Source organism: Rattus norvegicus, chromosome 12, assembly GCF_021556685.1.
Source record: "Rattus norvegicus strain SHRSP/BbbUtx chromosome 12, alternate assembly SHRSP_T2T, whole genome shotgun sequence".
Classification (NCBI taxonomy): domain Eukaryota; kingdom Metazoa; phylum Chordata; class Mammalia; order Rodentia; family Muridae; genus Rattus; species Rattus norvegicus.
Window position 1 is genome coordinate 9677451 of NC_141545.1, and position 25430 is coordinate 9702880.

A 25430-nucleotide genomic window follows, 5' to 3' on the forward strand; every position below is an offset into this window, starting at 1 on the left:
ACACTTGACCATGTCCAGAGATATCTGGAGAAACATCCACTAGGGAAACATATTTATCTTTCTCATTCCAAATCCTCCACCAGCTCCTCCCAGTATATGAAAGAGAGGAATTTTAGCTACTATCACAGTCAAATCACTTCTGCCAATCATCTTTTGTGTACTGAAATCTGGATGAGAGTGTGAAAGCACCTAGTCATTCTTTGTATGTTGTACATAACCTGAGAAGACACAGAGAGGAGCACTGATGAGTCCTCTAAGCCCTGTGATAACAATCAAAGATATTTCTGAGAAGGCAATTTATTTGCAATAAAATTATTTTTAAAACAATTTCTTACTATGTAGCCCTGGCTGTCTTGGGATTTGTTATGAAAATCATTCTGCTTGTCAACTTAGACATCTGCTTATCTCTCCCTCCTGAATGAAGAAAGTAGGTGCACCACTAAACTTTGCTTAACATTCATTTTCTTATTAATAAAACTTTGGCTAGGGATATTACTCATTATGTAAATTCTTTAAAGTAAATGTGAGAATCTGAGTTCAAATGTCCTCAATTCTCATAAAAAATGGCCTATTCGTTAGAAGTAGAGAATTTCTCCATACAGCACACACTTAACTGTCTCATTGGAAATTTCATTCTCTGGGTATGGAATGCAGTCAAACCACAGCTCCTTTTTCCTTCTAGGAGGAATTTTATGAATCCAGGACTACAAATTTCACTGCATACAGACTTGGGAGTCTGAGGAAAACCACGTATGTGTAGGTTAAATGTTGATTTTTGCCCACTACCCTAATAAGCATATTGCTCATAGACCTGAATCATTAATCAACATAGTCTTTGCATCCATAAATAACTGGATGTTCCTATTGATTGTACATGACATGTCCAATGAATGGTGATGAGCTTTAATATGTGCTGTGACTTGGACATAGTGAAGTCTTTAATTGGAGAGATCTTGTGCTTGGGAAGATGGCTCAGTATAAGAGCATGTAACTCTCTTGCCGAGATGCTGAATTTGGTTCCCAGAACCCATATTACATGGCTAAAAACTGCCTGTAACTTCAGATTCAGGAAATCAAATAGCCCCTTCTGGCCTCCTTGGGCACCAGCACTCAACAGGTAGATATTTGTGTATTCATACAAATAATGAAAAACAAAACAAAATTTTAAAGGGAAGTAAGTTAGTCATTGAAGGTTTCTCATTGGGAGACATTGCAACAATGCCATGAGGTGAGTGGCTTTTACTTGTACAAACCACATCACACCACTGTACATCACCACAAATTCAAAAGTAACAGCTAAATGTGTCTCTGATATAACCCTCCAAACTCATCCTGAAGATATTTTGTCAATAATGAAAACATACAGAATTTATCCATTAGTAATGAACGTGCTTTTGTTACATATAGAAGATGAGAAAATTCTTTTCCTTAAATTGGACATATAAAATTTAAAAAGTATATTCATGGTTCATGAGATTGCTCGGTATGGTGGTGGATTAAAAGTTGCTTCTGAGAGACTCAATGGAAGAGTCCCAGTAAGGAACAATAAACTCTACTTTTAGCATAAAAATAAATAAGGAAAAAAGAAATAAGCTTATTGGAACTTTTCTTTTCAAAGGAATAGTCAATTCAGCACCAACTTTCACCATCTGGCCTGCACCAGGTCAAGCACAAGGGTAGCAGCCAATGAGATTCTGTCCCTTCTAGACATCAATATTAGAAAAACAGCAGGTAGAAACGTGTCAATCCATTGTACAGAGAAGCACACAGTAGGTGTCTTGATGGTTGGAATATAACCAGGTGAGCCTATGGAAGCTGAAAAGAGGTACAGGAGTTGAGATTCTTCCTGGACAATTGCCTGGGCAGAATACACCCCGTCAATGTCTTGGTGAACTACTGTGAGATATTTTATCTACTGTTATTCATGCCTGTAAAACATGTACTATGATTCTCACTCCTACTTTACTCTCTCTATTCTTATTTTCCCAATTCCCTCCTCATTTTACTAATTAATCATGGGTGCTATATCTGTGAAGGATATTTTCTCTAATCAGTACTCTATTGGTGCTGTCTCTGAACCATGGTAGGGAAACAAGAAAAACATACAAGTGTCTTCTAATGAAAAATTCACCTCATTATTTTTGTGAAATTACTGTATTTGTTTTTGTTACTGACTCTTCCCCATCAAAAGCAGTAATTGATGGAAAGACATCACATGATCAAAGATGCATAGATTTAATATCATGATAACCATTCCCACTCCTACTTTACTCTGTATCTTTATTCTGTATCTGTAAATTAGTTCTGTATCTTTCATGCTGCACAGGAACTAACTCCAAATGGATCGAAGTCTGAAACACTAAACTTGAAACAGTCAAACTGCTAGAAGAAAACCTAGGCAGCAGCCCATATGACATTGTATAGGAAAGGTCTTTGGAAATCTGACTTTATTTGTCCAAACATTAAGGCCAATTATTCACAACTGGGACCTAATAAAACTCAAACACTTGTGAACATCTAAATGAAGAGGAAGCTTTCAGAGTGTGAGAGAATCTTTGTCAGCTATTCATGTAGCAGAAGGTTAAGATTGACTGCATATAAATAATGAAAAAAATGTAATAAATAACATATCCTCACCCACAATTAAAAAATACAAATGACTCATCAAAAATCGACTGGGACATAAATAGAGAGTTCCCCATACAATAAAATATAATTAAAAATAAAAATAGCATGACTAAGTTTAGGCTGAAGAGATGACTCAGTGTTTGAGAGCACTGACTGCTCTTCCAGAGAACCTAGGTTCAATTCCCAGCTTGCACATTGCAGCTCACAATTGACCATAGCATCAAGATCTGACATCGTCAGACATATACACTCATAAAACACCAATGCATATAAATACAAATAAATGAAAAGTGATTAAAATATTTTCAAAAAGGTTTAACATCTCTGGAAAGTAGAGAGATGCAAATTAAATAGCTTTGAGATTTCATTTTACCCAAGTCAGAATAGAAATGCCCCATGAAATAAGCATCAAGCATTAAGGCTCTTGGAGAAAAGGCAAACCCTACTCACTGTGGGACCGAAACTTGTATCACCACTAAGAATATCAGCGTGGAGAATTCTCAACAAAGTAAAAAGGAATCTATCCTAGACTCAGTTATACCACTCTTTGGAATGTGTCCAAAGGACTTAACATCCTACTCTAGAGGTACTTTGTCATTACTGCTCCATTCATAATAGCTAGGAATTGAGACAACCTAAATGTCCTACAGCTGACAAATAGAATACTGTTTAGCTGTAAAAAATAAAATTATGAATTTGCAAGGAAATAGATGGAATTAGAAGAGACCATATTGAGTGATCTTGAATAACAAAACCCCAATATCAGACAAAGGAAGCCATCTTTTGAGTTGTTGGCAGGGCTGTGTAAGAAAGTTTCAAAATGTAGAGTATTTCTATTGCTCTTGGGTGAACCTCTCTCAGAGGTAGATGGTAAATCCCCTGTAAAAGTAATTCTTGAGGGTTTTCTTTGCCTCCTATATACCTGAGTAACTCCAGGAATTTCTACATCAGTTCTAGCCTTCTTTAGCATGCAAATAGTAGACACATAGACCTGGTATTCTTATTAACAAACTGCAAGCACTAAACTGGGCAGGTTCTGAGCTATCCTAACCTGAGAAGCTGCTATTCCCAAGCCATATGCCCCATTACTAGCCATCTGTTTATGTACTGGCTCACTCTGTTCCATATGGATCCACATGACTGATTTCTTCACATGAATTCATAGAAAATCATCCTGGTCCATCCACATGGTGTCTACCCCTTTTCCTTTTTTCTTCTCTCCCTAATCTTCTGTCTCTTTCAGAAAACCTGCTGAAATGGGAAGTCCTGCCCTTTTCTTTTCTCCACAGGCCATTGTCTGATTAGCTATTGATAAACCAATCAGAGAACTGGATCATTAATGAACATAGTCTTTGCATCCATAAACAATTGGAAACAATTATTATATAACACATAGACTGTAGATGGTTGACCCTGCCATCCAGACTGCAACAAGGTATCTGTGAATGTGAAACAGCATTTGAATATAGAATGCACAAAACACAGATAAGTGTAGCCTTCACCCCACATCAAGAAAATGTCTTTTTGCAATACTTGGAGACCACTACAGGAAATCTCAACCAATCAAAATGCACAGCTGTGGAGCCAGTACTAATGGATGGACAGATGCATCCCTAAATACCTTAACACATAATGATCAAGATATATTGAGAAAGATGGGACAGACAGATTATAAAAGCCAGAGGATGAGAGTTTGCAGTGGGATTGTGCCTATTATTAATGTCAGAAACTACATCCATAATTTCTCACCAGTGTATCTGCCCAAAATGAGCTGATCAAGGAGAATACCAACAAATATGCTAAGTTGGATGAGGAAAAGGCATGAGATTTAACCCTTCATAAAGAATTAAATAATAACAGAAATTAGGAAATTTTAAAAAAATCATTAGGTGTTACTTAAAAAAGCCTACTCCATTAAACTGGAAAATATAAGTTGAATGGATGATTTTCTAGACAGATACCACATACCAAAGTTAAAACAAGATCAGTAAATTATCTAAACAGCCTCAAAACCATTAAGGAAATAGCAACATTCTTTAAAAGTCAACAAATGAACAAACAAAACAAAAAAAAAGAAAAGAAAGAAAGAAAGAAATGGATAAGAAAGAAAGAAAGAAAGAAAGAAAAAAAGAAGCCCAGGGCTTCATGGTTTTAGTGCAGAATTCTACCAGAATTTCAAGGAAGGGCTAATACCAATGCTCCTCATAGAAGAGGGTGAAGGAGGATGGGAGAGGGGCTTTCCAGAGGGAAAACCTGGAATGAAGAGAACACTTGAAATGTAAATAAATAAAATATCCACTAAAAATTGCTGAAAAAATAGAAACAGAATCATGCTACATCATACATACTTTTAGGCCATAGTTACCCTGATACCTAAACCATAAAGACTCAACAAAGAGAACTTCAGACTAATTTTTATGTTGAATATCAACATAAAAATGAATATAACTCTAACAAAATGAAACCAAGTATACACCAAAAACACCATTCACTATGATCAAGTAGGTTTCATCCCAAGGATGAATATACAAAAATCCATGACTATATTCCACTCTATAAAGAGATCCGGGCGGGGGGAATCACATAATCATCTCATTAGATGCTGAGAAAGACATCAACAAAATCCAACACTTCTTCATGTTAAAAGGCTTGGAGAGATCAAGGATTCTAGTCACACATCCAAACATAATAAACAGCAAGAGAATAGCCAGCATCAAATTAAATGGGGAAGAACTTGAAGTCATTCCACTAAAATCAGAGGCAAGACAAGATTGCCAACTCTCTCTATCTATTCAATATAGTACTTCAAGTTCTAGCTAGAGTAATGAGACAGCAAAAGGAGATCAAGGGGGTACAAATTGCAAAGGAGAATCAGTTATTACCATTCTCAAATGACGTAGTAGTATACATATGTGAACCTCAAGATTCTACCAGATAATTTCTACAGCTGATAATTTCAGTAAAGTTGCTTGATATAAAATTAACTCAAATAAATATCCCTTCTTTATACATTGATGAATCAGCCAAGAAAGAAATTAGGAAAACACAATAGTCACAGATAATATAAAACATCTTGGTGTAACCCTAATCAATCAAGTGAAAGATCTGTATGACAAGAATTTCAAGTCCCTGTAAAATGAAATCGAAGAAGATATAAGGAGATGGGAAGATCTCCCATGCTCATAAATTGGCAGGATTAGCAGTGAAAATGGCCATCTTACCAAAAGCAACCTACAGATTTAATAAAATTCCCATCAAAATTCCAACACATATTTAAATAGACCTTGAAATTCTCAACTTCATGATATCAAAAGCAATCCTGACCAGTGAATAACTTTCTGGAGAAATCACTATCCCAGACCTTGACCTCTACTACAGAGCAATAGTAATAGAAGTGAATAGTATCATTACAGAAACAGGCAGGGTGATCAATGGAACTTAATTGAAGTCCCTGAAATAAACCCACACACCTATGATCACTTGATTTTTGACAAAGAAGCCAAAACATATAAATAAAAAAAGAAAGCATCTTCAACAAATGGTTCTAGTCTAGATGTCTGCATATGTAGAGAAATGAAAACAGATCCATAATTATTATCCTGCACAAAATTCAAGTCCAAACGGATCAAGAACCTTAACATAAACCTGGATACACTAAATCTCATAGAAGAGAGAACTTGAGTTCATTGGTACAGGAGACAATTTTCTGAACAGAATAGCATTGGCTCACACTATAAGATCAACAATGAATAAATGGAACATCATGAAACTGAAAAGCTTCTGTAAGGCCAAGGACACTGCCAATAAATCAAATGGGCAGCATGCAAATTGGGAAATATCTTCACTAACCGTACATCTGACAGAGGACTAATAACCCAAATATGAACTTAAGAATAAGACTTTAGACTCCAACAAACTAAATGGCAGAATTATAATATAGAGTACAAAACTAAACAGAGGATTCTCAGCAGAGGAATATTTAATGGCCAACAAACACTTAAAAATGTTCATCATACTTAGTTAATGTGAATCAAAACAATTCTGAGATTCCACCTTACACCAATCAGAATGGCTAAGATCAAAAGCTCATACAACAGCACATTGTGGTGAGGGTGTGAAGAAAGGGGGAACACTCCTCCATTGCTGGTGGTATTATGAACTTGTACAGACATTCTGAAAATCAATCTTGTGGTTTCTTTGAAAATTGGAAATAGTTCTACCTGAAGGCCCAGCTATACTACTCCTGGAAATATACTCAAAAACTGCTACCCTATACTACAAGGATATGTGCTCTACTATTTTCATAGCAGACTTCTTCATAATAGCCAGAAATTGAAAACAATGGGCGCATCCCACAACACAAGAATGGATAAAGAAATATGGTTCATTTACACAATGAAATATTATACAGTTGTTTAGAATAAAGATGTGAATTTTGTAGGCCAATGAATGGAACTTGAAAATATCCTCCTGAGTAGGGTAACCCAGACCCAAAGACATGCATTGTATGAATTCACTGATAAGTGGATATTAGTTAAAATGAACAGAATGCCCATGATATACCCCACAAACCCAAAGAAGTTAAATAAGAAGGGAGGCCCAAGAGAGAATGCTTGAATCTCACTTCAGAGGGGAAAAATATTCGTAAGAGGCAGAGGGAGTGAGGGATCTGAATGTGAGAGTGAATGGGGAGGATGATGGGGGTAGAATCAGATGTGGGGAGACACAGGAGAGAGGTCTAGAGGACCAGAGATGTTGGGGAGTGTGGGAATGGTAGGAATTTGTAGGAAGTTCCAGAGATCTGGGGTGGGGAGCCTCCGAGGAGTAAATATGGGTGACTTCAGCTGAGATGGAGACATGGAACCTGAAGAGGCCACCTTCTGTAACGAGGCAGGATCTAGAACAGATACAAACCCACTCACAAAACTTTCTACCCAAATTTGTCCTATCTAAAAGAAATGCAGAGAAAAAACCAGCAGAGACTGAATAAGCAGGGAGAGAGTGGACAGCCTTGTCTAGTCCCTGATTTTAGTGTGATTGCTTCAAGTTTCTTGTCATTTAGTTTGATGCTGGTGACTGATTTGCTCTATATTGCTTTTACTATGTTTAGTTATAGTCTTGAATCTCTGATCTTTTCAAGACTTTTAAAATGAAGGGGTTTTGAATTTTGTGAAAGGCTTTCTCAGCATCTAATGTGATGATCATGTGTTTTTTTCTTAGAGTTTGTTTACATAGTGGATTACGTTGATGGATTTCCATATATTGAACCATCCCTTCATCCCTGGGATGAAACCTACTTGATCATGACAGATGATCATTTTCGATGTGTTCTTGGATGCAGTTTGCAAGAATCTTTTTTTTTGTTCCCCTTTTAAAGAAGGAGTGAAGCATTCACATTTTGATCATCCGTCTTGAGTTTCATTTGTTCTAGGCATCTAGTGTAATTCAAGCATTTGGGCTAATAGCCACTTATCAATGAGTTCATACCATGTATGTCTTTCTGTGATTGGGTTAGCTCACTCAGCATGATATTTTCCAGTTCCAAACATTTGCCTACGAATTTCATAAAGTCGTTGTTTTTGATAGCTGAGTAATATTCCATTGTGTAGATGTACCACATTTTCTGTATCCATTCCTCTGTTGAAGGGCATCTGGGTTCTTTCCAGCTTCTGGCTATTATAAATAAGGCTGTGATGAACATAGTGGAGCACGTGTCTCTTTTATATGTTGAGGCATCTTTTGGGTATATGCCCAAGAGAGGTATAGCTGGATCCTCAGGCAGTTCAATGTCCAATTTTCTGAGGAACCTCCAGACTGATTTCCAGAATGGTTTTACCAGTCTGCAATCCCACCAACAATGGAGAAGTGTTCCTCTTTGTCTACATCCTCGCCAGCATCTGCTGTCACCTGAGTTTTTGATCTTAGCCATTCTCACTGGTGTGAGGTGAAATCTCAGGGTTGTTTTCATTTGCATTTCCCTTATGACTAAAGATGTTGAACATTTCTTTAGGTGTTTCTCAGCCATTCGGCATTCCTCAGCTGTGAATTCTTTGTTTAGCTCTGAACCCCATTTTTTAATAGGGTTATTTGTCTCCCTGCGGTCTAACTTCTTGAATTCTTTGTATATTTTGGATATAAGGCCTCTATCTGTTGTAGGATTGGTAAAGATCTTTTCCCAATCTGTTGGTTGCCGTTTTGTCCTAACCACAGTGTCCTTTGCCTTACAGAAGCATTGCAGTTTTATGAGATCCCATTTGTCGAATCTTGATCTTAGAGCGTAAGCCATTGGTGTTTTGTTCAGGAAATTTTTTCCAGTGCCCATGTGTTCCAGATGCTTCCCTAGTTTTTCTTCTATTAGTTTGAGTGTGTCTGGTTTGATGTGGAGGTCCTTGACCCACTTGGACTTAAGCTTTGTACAGGGTGATAAGCATGGATTGATCTGCATTCTTCTACATGTTGACCTCCAGTTGAACCAGCACCATTTGCTGAAAATGCTATCTTTTTTCCATTGGATGGTTTTGGCTCCTTTGTCAAAAATCAAGTGCCCATAGGTGTGTGGGTTCATTTCTGGGTCTTCAATTCTATTCCATTGGTCTATCTGTCTGTCTCTGTACCAATACCATGCAGTTTTTATCACTATTGCTCTGTAATACTGCTTGAGTTCAGGGATAGTGATTCCCCCTGAAGTCCTTTTATTGTTGAGGATAGTTTTAGCTATCCTGGGTTTTTTGTTATTCCAGATGAATTAGTTTGCAAGAATCTTATTGAGTAATTGTGTGTTGATATTCATAAGGGAAATTGGTCTGAAGTTCTCTCTCTTTGTTTGGTCGTTGTGTGGTTTAGGTATAAGTGTAATTGTGGCTTCATAGAAGGAATTTGTTAGTGCTCCTTCTTATTCTCTCCCTACTTATTCAATATACTACTCAAATTCCTAACCGAAGCAATCAGACAACAAAAGGAAGTCAAAAGGATACAAATGTGAAAGGAAGAAGTCAAATTAACACTATGTGCAGATTAAATGATAGTATACTTAAGAGACCACAAAAGTTCACCAGGAAACTACTAAGCTTGATAACCAACTTCAGAAAAGTGGCTGGGTATGAAATTAACTCAAATGAATTGGAAGGCTTTCTCTAGTCAATGATAAACAGGCTAAGAAAAAATTAGGGAAAGGACACACTTTATGATAGTCACAAATATTATAAAATACCTCATTGTGACTCTAACCAAGCAGATGAAACATCTGGAGACCAAGAAATTTAAGTATCTGATGAAAGAAATTGAAGAAGATTTCAGAAGATAGAAAGATCTCACATGCTCATGAATTGGCCGGATTAATATAGTAAAAATGGACATTTTGTCTAAGGCAATCTACAGGTTCAATGCATTCCCCATCAAAATTCAAACTCAATTCTTCATAGAGTTAGAAAGATCAATTTGCGTTGGGGATTTAGCTCAGTGGTAGAGCGCTTGCCTAAGAAGCACAAGGCCCTGGGTTCGGTCCCCAGCTCCGAAAAAAAGAACAAAAAAAAAAAAAAAGAAAGATCAATTTGCAAATTCATTTAGAATAATAAAAACCCCAGGATAGTGAAAACTATCCTCAACAATAAAAGAACTTCTGGAGGAATCACCATCCCTGATATGTACATCAAGCAGTATTACAGACCAATAGTGATAAAAACTGTATGGTATTGGCACAGAGAAAGGCAGGCAGATCAATGGAGTGGAATTGAGGAAACAGTAGAATTGAACTGACACACCTATGGTCACTTCATTTTTGACAACATAGCAAAAACCATCCAGTGGATAAAAGATAGCATTTTCAACAAATGGTAGAACAGCATGTAGAAGAATGCAATTCTTATCACCCTGTACAAAGCTCAAATCCAAGTGGCTCAAAGACCTTCACATAAAACCAGATACACTTAAACTAATAGAAATAAATGTGGGGAAGAGCCTAGGACACATGGACATTAGGGAAAATTTTCTGAACAAAGTACCCATGGCTTATGCTCTAAGATCAAGAATCAACATACAGGAATTTATATAACTGCAAATCAGTAAGGCAAAGGACAGTGTCATTAGGACAAAATATCAGTCAACAGATTGGGAAAAGATCTTTACCAATCCTACATCTGATAGAGGGCTAATATCCAATATATACAAAGACCTCAAGAATGTAGACTCCAGTGAGTCCAATAACCACATTAAAATTGGGTACAGAGCCAAACAAAGAATTCTTAGCTGAGGAATATCAAATGGGTGAGAAGTACCTAAAGAACTGTTCAACATTCTTAGTCATTGGGGAAATGCAAATGAAAACAACCCTGAGATTTCACTTCACAACCAGTGGAATGGCTAAGACCAAAATACAGGTGACAACAGATGCTGGCAAGGATGTGGAGAAAGAGGAACACTCCTCTACTGATGGTGGGATTGCAATTTTGTACAACCATTCTAGGAATCAGTTTGGAGGTTCCTCAGAAAATTGGACATTGCACTACCTGAGGACCGAGCTATTCTAATGCTAGGCATATACCCAAATGATACTCCAAAATACAACAAAGACACGTGCTCCACTATGTTCATAGCAGCTTTATTTATAATAGCCAGAAGCTGGAAAAAACACAGATGCCCTTCGCCAGAGAAAATGTCATTAAATTTCATGAAAATGATGCAATCCTTTAAAGAAGAAATTAATGGATTCCTTAAAGAAATACAGGAGAACACAGTCAAACAGGTGAAGAAAGTAAATAAAACTCTTCAACATGAAAATGGAAATAGAAGCAATAAAGGAAACACAAACTTAGTGAATCCTGGAGATGGAAAACTGAGGTAAAAGAATAGGAGCTACAGAAACAGGCGTTATCAACAGAATGAATATAAGAGGTGAAAGAAGAGAATCTCAGGCTTAGAAAATAGAACAATCGAAATGTAAATAAGAAATACCTAACTTCATAAAGGTGAAAAAATGTAAAAAGGTAAACATAACATGATCCTGATATAAAACTTCCAGAAAATCTGAGAACCTGTGAAAATACCAATTCTAAGAATGATAGGGATCGAAAGAACTTTCCTAGCTCCAAGTCCCAGAATTTGTTCAACAAAATTGTAGAATGAAATTACCCAACCTAAAGAAAGAAATGTCTATAAACATACAAGATGCTTACCGAAAGTCAATTTGATTGGACCAAAAAAGAGTCTTCACTTCTACCCAGAGCAATCAGAAAACAAAAGGAGGTCAAGGGGATACAGATTGGAAAAGAAGAAGTCAGAATGTTACTATTTGCAGATGATATGATAGGATATTTAAGTGATCCCAAAATTTCTACCAGAGAACTACTAAAGCTGATACACACCTTCAGCAAAGTGGCTGGGTTTGAAATTAACTCAAACAAATCAGTAGCCTTCCTCTACACAAAAGAGAAACAAGCCGAGAAAGAAATTAGGGTAACAACACCCATCATAATAGTCCCAAATAATATAAAACACCTCGGTGTGACTTTAACCAAGCAAGTAAAAGATCTGTATGATAAGAACTTCAAGCCTCAGAAGAAAGAAATTGAAGAAGACCTCAGAAGATGGAATGATCTCCCATGCTCATGGATCGGCAGGGTTAATATAGTAAAAATGGCCATTTTACCAAAAGGGATCTACAGAGTCAATGCAATCCCCATCAAAATACCAATCCAATTCTTCAGAGAGTTGTACAGAACAATTTGCAAATTCATCTGCAATAACAAAAAACACAGGATACCTAAAACTATCCTCAACAATAAAAGGACTTCAGGGGGAATCACTATCCCTGAACTCAAGCAGTATTACAGAGCAACAGTGAAAAAACTGCATGGTATTGGTACAGAGACAGATAGATAGACCAGTGGAACAGAATTGAACCCAGAAATGAACCCACACACCTATGGTCACTTGATTTTTAACAAAGGGGCCAAAACAATCCAATGGAAAAAAGTTATCATTTTCAGCAAATGGTGCTGGTTCAACTGGAGGTCAGTATGTAGAAGAATGCAGAGTGATCCATCCTTATCACCCTGTACAAAGCTTAAGTCCAAGTGGATCAAGGACCTCCACATCAAACCAGATACACTCAAACTAATAGAAGAAAAAGTGGGGAAGCATCTCAAACACATGGGCACTGAGAATATTTCCTGAACAAAACACCAATTGCTTATGCTCTAAGAGCAAGAAACGACAAATGGCATCTCATAAAACCGCAAAGCTTCTGTAAGACAAAGGACACTGTTGTTAGGACAAAATGGCAACCAACAGATTGGGAAAAGATCTTTACCAATCCTACAACAGATAGAGAGCTTATACCCAAAATATACAAAGAACTCAAGAAGTTAGACTGCAGGGAGACAAATAACCCTATTAAAAAATGGAGTTCAGAGCTAAACAAAGAATTCTCAGATGAGGAATGCCGAATGGCTGAGAAACACCTAAAGAAATGTTCAACATCTTTAGTCATAAGGGAAATGCAAATGAAAACAACCCTGAGATTTCACCTCACAAAAGTGAGAATACCCAAGGTCAAAAACTCCGGTGACAGCAAATGCTGGCAGGGATGTGGAGAAAGAGGAACATTCCTCCATTGTTGGTGGGAGTGCAGACTGATAAAACCATTCCGGAAATCAGTCTGGAGGTTCCTCAGAAAATTGGACATTGAACTACCTGAGGACCCAGCTATATCACTCTTGGGCATACACCCAAAAGGTGCCACAACATATAACAAAGAAACGTGCTCAACAATGTTCATAGCAGCCTTATTTATAACAGCTGTAAGCTGGAGAGAACTAAATGCCCTTCAACAGAGGAATGGATACAGAAAATGTGGTACATCTACACAATGGAATATTACAGAGCTGTCATAAACAATGCCTTTATGAAATTCATAGGCAAATGGATGGAACTGGAAAATATTATTCTAAGTGAGGTAACCCAATTACAGAAAAACACACATGTTATGCACTCACTGATAAGTGGCTATTAGCCCAAATGCTTGAATTACCCTAGATGCACAGAACACATGAAACTCAAGAAGGATGACCAAAATGTGAATACTTCACTCCTTCATTAAAAGGAGAACAAGAATACCCTTGGCAGGGAATAGGGAGGCAAAGTTTAAAACAGAGGCAGAAGGAACACACATTCAGAGCCTGCCCCACATGTGGCCCATACATATACAGCCACCAAACTTGATAAGATGGATGAAGTAAAGAAGTGCATGCCGACAGGAACCGGACGTAGATCTCTCCTGACAGAAACACCTAGAATACAGGAAATCCATAGGCGAATGCCAGCAGCAAAACACTGAACTGAGAACGGGACCCCTGTTGAAGGAATCAGAGAAAGGATTGGAAGAGCTTGAAGGGGCTAGAGACCCCATATGAACATCAATGAGAACCAACCTGAGCTTCCAGGGACTAAGCCACTACCCAAAAAGTATAGATGGACTGATCCTGGGCTTAAACCTCATAGGTAGCAATGAATAGACTAGTAAGATCACCAGTGGAAAGGGAAGCCCTTGGTCCTGCCAAGACGGAACCCCCAGTGAACGTGATTGTTGGGGGAGGGAGGTAATGGGGGAGGATGGGGAGAGGAAGCCCCTATAGAAAGGGAGGTGGAGGGGTTATGGGGCTCTTGGCCTGGAAACCATGAAAGGGAATAACAATCAAAATGTAAATAAGAAATACTCAAGTTAATAACGATTAAAAAAAAGAGTCTTCACACTGTATAATAATCAAATCACTAAATCTGTAGAATGACGAAAGAATATTAAAAGGGGCAAGGAAAAAGCCCCAGTAACATACAAAGGCACCTATAAGAATTACACCTGAGTTCTCAAAACAGACTCTAAAAGCTCATGAGCCTGGATAGGTGTCTTGCAGTCTCTAAAAGACGTAAATGCCAGTCCAGACTATTATACAGAGCAAAAGTTTCTATCATCATAATGGAGAAAACATTATATTAAAAAACTAAATTTAAATGCTATCCATGCACAAATTAAGCCCTACAGAACATACCAGCATACCTTCCTGTTTTCCTGTCCATAAGCTCCCATTCCTTTCCATCACCTCACCCATATTGGCATTCCCGATATATATCCCCCTTATTTCCCCACCACATATTCCCCTGCAGTATATAGTGTATGGGTTAGGTTCACCTAGCATTGTTGAGCTCAACTTGTTTTAACAATCAGTGGGAGGAGAGGCCTTTTGTCCTGTCAAGGCTCAATGTCCCAGGGTACCGAAACCCAGGGTTTGATAACCCCTATTAAAAGTAGGTTAAAAAAATAGAGAGCTCTTTCTTTGGGAAATTGACCAAAGTACAAAAAGAAATTGAATGTGCTTTACAGACTCTAACTGCAGGTATTAAAATTTCCAGAAGCCTAACTCCTATGCACTGAAATATGAAATTTATTCTGAATTTTCTCCCCAGGCCATGTTTCAAACCAGCTTCTCCAAGATAGTTAGTGACTGAGTATTGCCCTTGGGATTTCAAAAGAATGCTAATCTCATTCATGAAGCTCCAGTTTCATGACCAGATAACAATACTAATTTAAAAAACAAATGATAAATCCAACACAAAAGTTTATAAATTTGACCCTCGGATCCCGGCCCACAGCAGCTCTCTGCTCCCTGACCCTGTGGGAGAGAGACCTCACCGCCTGGTCAGGTGGGCACTCCTGAGGCTGCAGAGTGGAAGAGACCACCAACACTGCCCACCCCTGCCCACATCCCTGGCCCAAGAGGAAACTGTATAAGGCCTCTGGGTTCCCGTGGGGGAGGGCCCAGGAGCTGCAGGACCCCTGCACCTGAGACACCGCCGGAACCTGAAGGAACAGACCGGATAAACAGTTCTCTGCACCCAAACCCATGGGAGGGAGAGCTAAACCTTCAGAGAGGCAGACACGCCTGGGAAAGCAGAAGAGACTGCACCTGCACACATTACTAGGTTTTTTTTTCCTTTTTCTTTTTTTTTGGAGCTGACCTGCACACATTACTGATTCCAGAGGAAAACACCAAATGCCATCTGGAACCCTGGTGCACTGAAGCTCCCGGAAACGGTGGCACAGATCTTCCTGGTTGCTGCCACTGCAGAGAGCTCGTGGGCAGGACCCTGCCAGCAAACTTGAGCCTTGGGACCACAGGTAAGACCAACTTTTCTGCTGCAAGTGACCTGCCTGGTGAACTCAAGACACAGGCCCACAGGAACAGCTGAAGACCTGTAGAGAGGAAAAACTACACGCCCGAAAGCAGAACACTCTGTCCCCATAACAGGCTGAAAGAAAACAGGAAAACAGGTCTACAGCACTCCTGACACACAGGCTTATAGGACAGTCTAGCCACTGTGAGAAATAGCAGAACAAAGGAACACTAGAGATAATCTGATGGCAAGAGGCAAGCGCAGGAACCCAAGCAACAGAAACCAAGACTACATGGCACCATCGGAGCCCAATTCTCCCATCAAAACAAACATGGAATAACCAAACACACCAGAAAATCAAGATCTAGTTTCAAAATCATATTTGATCATGATGCTGGAGGACTTCAAGAAAGACATGAAGAACTCCCTTAGAGAACAAGTAGAAGCCTACAGAGAGGAATCGCAAAAATCCCTGAAAGAATTCCAGGAAAACATAAATAAACAGGTAGAAGCCCATAGAGAGGAGACACAAAAATCCCTGAAAGAATTCCAGGAAAACACAATCAAACAGCTGAAGGAATTAAAAATGGAAATAGAAGCAATCAAGAAAGAACACATGGAAACAACCCTGGATATAGAAAACCAAAAGAAGAGACAAGGAGCTGTAGATACAAGCTTCAACAACAGAATACAAGAGATGGAAGAGAGAATCTCAGGGGCAGAAGATTCCATAGAAATCATTGACTCAACTGTCAAAGATAATGTAAAGCAGAAAAAGCTACTGGTCCAAAACATACAGGAAATCCAGGACTCAATGAGAAGATCAAACCTAAGGATAATAGGTACAGAAGACAGTGAAGACTCCCAGCTCAAAGGACCAGTAAATATCTTCAACAAAATCATAGAAGAAAACTTCCCTAACCTAAAAAAAGAGATACCCATAGGCATACAAGAAGCCTACAGAACTCCCAATAGATTGGACCAGAAAAGAAACACCTCCCGTCACATAATAGTCAAAACACCAAACGCACAAAATAAAGAAAGAATATTAAAAGCAGTAAGGGGAAAAGGTCAAGTAACATATAAAGGCAGACCTATCAGAATCACACCAGACTTTTCTCCAGAAACTATGAAGGCCAGAAGATCCTGGACTGATGTCATACAGACCGTAAGAGAACACTAATGCCAGCCCAGGTTACTGTATCCTTCAAAACTCTCAATTAACATAGATGGAGAAACCAAGATATTCCATGACAAAACCAAATTTACACAATATCTTTCTACAAATCCAGCACTACAAAGGATAATAAATGGTAAAGTCCAACATAAGGAGGCAAGCTATACCCTAGAAGAAGCAAGAAACTAATCGTCTTGGCAACAAAACAATGAGAAGAAAAGCACAGAAACATAACCTCACATCCAAATATGAATATAACAGGAAGCAATAATCGCTATTCCTTAATATCTCTCAACATCAATGGCCTCAACTCCCCAATAAAAAGACATAGATTAACAAACTGGATACGCAACGAGGACCCTGCATTCTGCTGCCTACAGGAAACACACCTCAGAGACAAAGACAGACACTACCTCAGAGTGAAAGGCTGGAAAACAACTTTCCAAGCAAATGGTCAGAAGAAGCAAGCTGGAGTAGCCATCCTAATATCAAATAAAATCAATTTTCAACTAAAAGTCATCAACAAAATTTGAAAATCTGCAGGAAATGGACAATTTCCTAGACATACCAGGTACCGAAGTTAAATCAGGAACAGATAAACCAGTTAAACAACCCCATAACTCCTAAGGAAATAGAAGCAGTCATTAAAGGTCTCTCAACCAAATAGAGCCCAGGTCCAGAAGGGTTTAGTGCAGAATTCTATCAGACCTTCATAGAAGACCTCGTACCAATATTATCCAAACTATTCCACAAAATTGAAACAGATGGAGGACTACCGAATTCCTTTTATGAAGCCACAATTACTCTTATACCTAAAGCACACAAAGACCCAACAAAGAAAGAGAACTTCAGACCAATTTCCCTTATGAATATCGACGCAAAAATACTCAATAAAATTCTGGCAAACCGAATCCAAGAGCACATCAAAACAATAATCCACCATGATCAAGTAGGCTTCATTCCAGGCATGCAGGGATGGTTTAATATTTGGAAAACCATCAACGTGATCCATTATATAAACAAACTTAAAGAACAAAACCACATGATCATTTCATTAGATGCTGAGAAAGCATTTGACAAAATTCAACACCCCTTCATGATAAAAGTCCTGGAAAGAATAAGAATTCAAGGCCCATACCTAAACATAGTAAAAGCCATATACAGCAAACCAGTTGCTAACATTAAACAAATGGAGTGAAACTTGAAGCAATCCCACTAAAATCAGGGACCAGACAAGGCTGCCCACTCTCTCCCTCCTTATAAATAAAGTTCTTGAAGTTCTAGCCAGAGCAATCAGACAACAATAGGAGGTCAGGGTGATACAGATCAGAAAAGAAGAAGTCAAAATATCAGTATTTGCAGATGATATGATAGGATATTTATTTGATCCCAAAAGTTCCACCAGAGAACTACTAAAGCTGATAAACAACTTCAGCAAAGTGGCTGGGTTTGAAATTAACTCAAACAAATCAGTAGCCTTCCTCTACACAAAAGAGAAACTAGCCAAGAAAGAAATTAGGGAAACGACACCCTTCATAATAGACCCAAATAATATAAAGTACCTCGGTGTGACTTTAACCAAGCAAGTAAAATATTTGTACAATAAGAACTTCAAGACACTGAAGAAAGAAATTGAAGAAGACCTCAGAAGATGGAAAGATCTCCCATGCTCATGGATCAGCAGGATTAATATAGTAAAAATGGCCATTTTACCAAAAGTGATCTACAGATTCAATGCAATCCCCATCAAAATACCAATCCAATTCTTCAAAGAGTTAGACAGAACAATTTGCAAATTCATCTGGAATAACAAAAAACCCCGGATAGCTAAAACTATCCTCAACAATAAAAGGACTTCAGGGGGAATCACTATCCCTGAACTCAAGCAGTATTACAGAGCAATAGTGATAAAAACTGCATGGTATTGGTACAGAGACAGAGAGATAGACCAATGGAATAGAATTGAAGACTCAGAAATGAACCCACACACCTATGGTCACTTGATTTTTGACAAAGGAGCCAAAACCATCCAATGGAAAAAAGATAGCATTTTCAGCAAATGGTGCTGGTTCAACTGGAGGTCAACATGTAGAAGAATGCAGATCAATCTATGCCTATCACCCTGTACAAAGCTTAAGTCCAAGTGGATCAAGGACCTCCACATCAAACCAGACACACTCAAACTAACAGAAGAAAAACTGTGGAAGCATCTGGAACACATGGGCACTGGAAAAAATTTCCTGAACAAAACACCAATGGCTTATGCTCTAAGATCAAGATTCGACAAATGGGATCTCATAAAACCGCAAAGCTTCTGTAAGACAAAGGACACTGTGGTTAGGACAAATTGGCAACCAACAGATTGGGAAAAGATCTTTACCAATCCTACAACAGATAGAGGCCTCATATCCAAAATATACAAAGAACTCAAGAAGATAGACCACAGGGAGACAAATAACCCTATTAAAAAATGGGGTTCAGAGCTAAACAAAGAATTCACAGCTGAGGAATGCCGAATGGCTGAGAAACACCTAAAGAAATGTTCAACATCTTTAGTCATAAGGGAAATGCAAATCAAAACAACCCTGAGATTTCACCTCACTCTAGTGAGAATCGCTAAGATCAAAAGCTCAGGTGACCACAGATGCTGGTGAGGATGTGGAGAAAGAGGAACACTCCTCCATTGTTGGTGGGATTGCAGACTGGTACAACCATTCTGGAAACCAGTCTGGAGGTTCCTCAGAAAACTGGACATTGAACTGCCTGAGGATCCAGCTATACCTCTCTTTGGCATATACCCAAAAGATACCCCAACATATAAAAAAGACATGTGCTCCACTATGTTCATCGCAGCCTTATTTATAGTAGCCAGAAGCTGGAAAGAATCCAGATGCCCTTCAACAGAGGAATGGATACAGAAAATGTGGTACATCTACACAATGGAATATTACTCAGCAATCAAAAACAATGACTTTATGAAATTCGTAGGCAAATGGTTGGAACCGGAGAATATCATCCTGAGTGAGCTAACCCAATCACAGAAAGACATACATGGTATGCACTCATTGATAAGTGACTATTAGCCCAAATGCTTGAATTACCCTAGATGCCTAGAACAAATGAAACTCAAGACGGATGATCAAAATGTGAATGTTTCACTCCTTCTTTAAAAGGGGAGCAAGAATACCCTTGGCAGGGAAGGGAGAGGCAAAGATTAAAACAGAGACTGAAGGAACACCCATTCAGAGCCTGCCCCACATGTGGCCCATACATATACAGCCACCCAATTAGACAAGATGGATGAAGCAAAGAAGTGCAGACCGACAGGAGCCGGATGTAGATTGCTCCTGAGAGACACAGCCAGAATACAGCAAATACAGAGGCGAATGCCAGCAGCAAACCACTGAACTGAGAATAGGACCCCCGTTCAAGGAATCAGAGAAAGAACTGGAAGAGCTTGAAGGGGCTCGAGACCCCTTATGTACAACAATGCCAAGCAACCAGAGCTTCCAGGGACTAAGCCTCTACCTAAAGACTATACATGGACTGACTCTGGACTCTGACCTCATAGGTAGCAGTGAATATCCTAGTAAGAGCACCAGTGGAAGGGGAAGTCCTGGGTCCTGCTAAGACTGAACCGCCAGTGAACTAGACTGCAGGGGGGAGGGCGGCAATGGGGGGAGGGTGGGGAAGGGAACACGCCTAAGGAAGGGGAGGGAGGAGGGGGATGTTTGCCCGGAAACCGGAAAGGGAATAACACTCGAATTGTATATAAGAAATACTCAAGTTAATAAAAAAAAAGAAAAAAATGTATAAAAAGTTAATAAAAAAAGTGTATAAATTTGAAAATGCTAATAATATAAAGATATAAGCATTTAATCTATGATATTATTTATGTTGCATACAAAATAAGAGTCCTGCTTTGAGTATTTTTTGCCAATTTTTTATTACTGTGATAAAAATACCAAAACAAAGGCAAGGTAAGGGAAAGGAGCTTATTTTGGCTTACACTTCAAAGAGATTTTGTTCATCATGTTAGACAATACTTGACAGCAGGCAGGAAAATACGAATGGTAGGATCTAGAAGTTGCTTGGCTATGCTATATTTTCACTCTGTAAAAAGAGTTTAGACAGTAAGTAAGGTGACAATATAAAACCCAAATACCCATCCCTAATAACCCAATTTAAGTAAGGCTCAACTTCTTCAAAGTTCTATACACTTCATTAATAATGTCATCAGCTGAGGACAGAGTATTAACATATGAAGCTATTTGACATTCAAACCAGAGATCCCTAAATATTCTTGTATCTTCTGTGCAGGTTAAATTTAAAAAACTACCAGGTGTTTCTGACAATGGTTTATGCCTTTGAGGAATTCAACAGAAACCCACATATTTTACCCAGTGTGTCTCTGGGGTATAATATATATATACCTGTTCAATGAATGGTGGATATTGGATAGATGCATCACATGGCTTTCCGGGCCGAAGAAGTATGTGCCTAATTACACATGTAGTAGAGAAATGAAGTCAGTTGCAGCCCTAACAGGCATATCATGGAAAATATCTAAAAATGTAGGACAGTGCTAGAACTGTACAAATATCCACAGGTGAGAATGTGTAAAGTTAAGAAAGATAAAATTACTTATAATTCAGTCCCTGTCCAAGGTACTAAAAGAGGATAAATGAAACATGTGCCTATGCATCTGACAGTTTATCATCCCAAAGCATAAGTATTCTGTGATGTATTCAGGACAAAGAAAAGGAATAGGCTGGAGCAGACGGTGATTGCAGGGAACCCTGAGTGTAAAGGTAAGGTTTCTATTCCTGCACAAAACATGGTCTAGAGAAGCAGCTTTGTGCCTAAAGTCATTGATTCACAAACATGAGAACATAAATTTGAATATGAAACCAACTGAAAACAATAAAAATCTGTAACATAAGTTCTGGTTAAGCAGGTCACAGACTAGTCAGGGTAACCAAAACAGTAAGCTACAGGTTTACTTAGAATCCTTTGCAAAAATAAATGAGGAAAATAAGACAAAAAGAAAAAAGAAAAATTAAAAAGTGAATAATGACAAAGAACTACAATATCGAACTTTGGCCTCATGTACACACATATACAATCATGGTGCATGAATTCTCATTATTTAACATGATTCTAAAAGCCTGTCATGATTGGACATGTGCTTTATGCTTCCTTCTCTTAATTCTTTTGTTCTCTTTATCTTCTTTTCCTTTTAGTTGACCATTGTGTCTTTTGTCCCTAACCTGAATAATCATGAGCAGTTTCGTGATATCTATCAAATAGTCTACAAGTACATGTCTCACACCCATTCCATTGTCTCCTTGTTGAATTATTCCCACTGGAGCTGGGTAGGAATGATTGTATCTAAAGGACAAAATGGTGTTCAGATAATATCAGAATTGAGGGCAGAAATGGACAGAAACAAAATATGTGTAGATTTTGTGGAAATGATCCGAGTTAATGAAGTGTCTTTTTTACCAATCTACCTATTGAGTCCTACACATCTTGTGAAATCACAGCAAATGTGATCATCAACAATGGTGAAAGTGATTTTATGAGATGCTTCCTGTTTTATTAAATACAAACTTTAGTTACAAGGAAAGTCTGGATCATGAACTCAGACTGGGATGTTATCATCCAGTCAAAGCATTTCATTTCACATTCATTCCATAGGAGCATTATCTTTTCACATCACCAAAAGGAAACCTCTGGTTACAGAAATTTTATCCAAACCGTTCATCCTTCCAAATACCCAGAAGATTTTTACCTTACAAGATTTTTGTTCTTCTGTTTTAACTGCTCATTTGCTGATGATGACCGCAATACACTGGAGAATTGTCTGCCTAATTGCATGAAACACCAGGAAGCCGTTTTGACATGGTCATGACTGAATTTGCTTATAATATATGCAATGCGGTGTATGCTGTGGCCCACAGCCTTCACAAGATGCTTCTTCATCAAGTAGAAGTAAAACCAGTAAGAAAGGCAAAAGACCTGACATTTTCAGCCTGGCAGGTAAAGTGTCTCTAATTGGCTTGCTTGAAACATCAACAATGGGATTTTCTTAATGTATGCTTTTGAGGTCACGATACTTATTGTGGATCTCTAAGGGTATGAAATAAATGACTTGTAACTGATAAAAGGATAAGTAAGTCAAAACACATACAGAGGTTAATAAAAAGAAAAAAGTTTCCATGAGGGGAAGACAGTGTTCTAAATCCACATCAGTGTTTTGTGTTGCCAGGTCAATATTCACATACGAAAGGTACAGAAAGTAGCTTCTCTTATGAGCCTAATAGAAAGCAGAGGGAGACTGTGGAAGTAAACTGCCAATCCAGAGATGATTTGATCCTACTAGGACTTCTCCTCTCCTAAATTGTAAATGCATTTAGTAGAAGAGAAATGTGACTTAAATTTTCAAAACAAGAAATATTTTTCCAAATCAACAAATCATGTCCTGATGAAAATCCCAGTACAGAAATGAAAACATGAAAGAAAAAAAGGCAAATGTCTGTTCCAAAAATGACCAATTCTATACTAGCTTTAACAATAATTTTTAACATTAATTCTTTAATAAAAAGAATAAATACTAGGAGAATGTGTTAGAATATAGAATCCTCTCAGGTATTCCAAAAAGTACACCTGAACATCAATAAGATAGTATTTAAACAGACTGATTAATTAGCAATGAAAATAAACTGTGAGATTTTGCAACTAAGAAATTCTAGGAACAAAATCTGCAGCATTTTACCATAATGTTAAAGAACTACTATCAGTGCTTTTCAAATTATTGTATAAAATAGAAAAGAAGTGACGACTTCAATACTCTATGAAACCAGAATGATTAATACTGGTGTAGTAACCTGAAACTCAAACCAGATAAAGATACAACAAAAACAGAAATCACAGACCAGTCTTCCTAAGAAACATATGTGTACAAGTTAGTAAGATGGAAGGGAGAAAGTCTGTAATGATATTGTAATTTCAAAAAATCAAATGGTTTAAAAAATAAAAATATGAATGAAAATAAATTCTCAAAAAACATCTGTAAACTTAATTTGCTATCACATCAAAAAGATCAGTCACCATAACCAAGTTGACTTCATTCCAGATATTCAGGGATGAATCTACAAATGTAAATCAATAAGTGAAATTGCTCACATAAGTGGACCCAAACACAGAAATCACATGATCCTGTCAATAGATGAAGAGAAGTCTTTTGAAAAAATCCAATATTTCCTCATAATAAAATTCATGGAGATGTTAGCTATATTTGGAAAACCTATAATCACAGTTGTGCTAAGTGGAAGGAAAACCAACAATTCCCAACTGAGATTAGGGAATGCAAAATTACCACAAAGTATTCCTTTATACCAGTGATGAATATATCAACAAAAAAATGACAAAATAATCCCGTTGACAATAGCCATAAAGAAATTAAATATCTAAGAATAAATCTGGGCAAGGCAACCAAACCAAGAAAGAGCTCTACCATGAAAACTTTAAGACAGTGAAGAAAGTAATTGAGTTGAAGAACACATTAGAAAATAGAAAGACCTCCTAAAATCATGGGTTACAAAAATTGATGTTGTATATTGGTCATAGTAAAGAGAGCAATTGACATTTAAATGTAATTTCAATCAATATTACACCATCATGAAATCTCTGCATGCACAATGAGGAGCCAATATTTAGAGGATCCTATCCCAAAGTGAAGAGGACTAGACAGTCAATGCCTCGTGAGATATGTAGAGTAAGTTTTCTCCAGAGATGTGGTCCCAGATAGGTTATCCAATCCCAAGTGGTCAGCAATAAACACATGTATATACAGACAAACTACAATGAACAGACTCAGTATGATGTGTTGGGGTGGGAGGTGAGTCGTGAATTTCAAAGAAAAGTGTGAGCCATGGGAGGAGGGGTGAAAAGCAGAAATGATGTGAATACAGTTTGGTTTGGTTTGGTTTGGTTTAGTTTGGTTTGGTTTGGTTTGGTCTGGTTTGGTCTGGTTTGGTTTGGTATAGTTTAGTTTAGTTATGTTTGATTTACTCATGTATGAAATTTTCTAGAAAATAATTTTTAAAACAACACTCTTCGTCACAGGCTTATAAAATCTTAAAATTAATGTGAAAGCACAGAAGAGCAAGGATAGATAAAGCAATCCTAAACAAAATGAATACAACTGGAGGTATCATTATACATACTTTAAACTCACAACAGCGTCATAATAATAGAAATAGCATATTACTGGCACAAAAACAAATGCATATATGATCAGTACAATAAAATAGAATGGAATATAATAGAAAGAATAGAATGCGTGGATAGGATAGGATAGGATATGATATTATAGGATAGGATAATAAAGGGCCCAGACATGAATACACACATTTACAGTGAACTCAGATTTTAAATAATCATGCCAAATGCATAC

At 37.8% G+C, this 25430-nt stretch overlaps 1 pseudogene; it reads left to right on the forward strand.

Annotated features, from left to right (window-relative positions):
* The first annotated feature begins 1463 nt into the window (after positions 1-1463).
* Vmn2r116l-ps9 (vomeronasal 2, receptor 116 like, pseudogene 9) overlaps positions 1464-25430 on the forward strand; it is a 62964-nt pseudogene continuing 38997 nt past the window's right edge.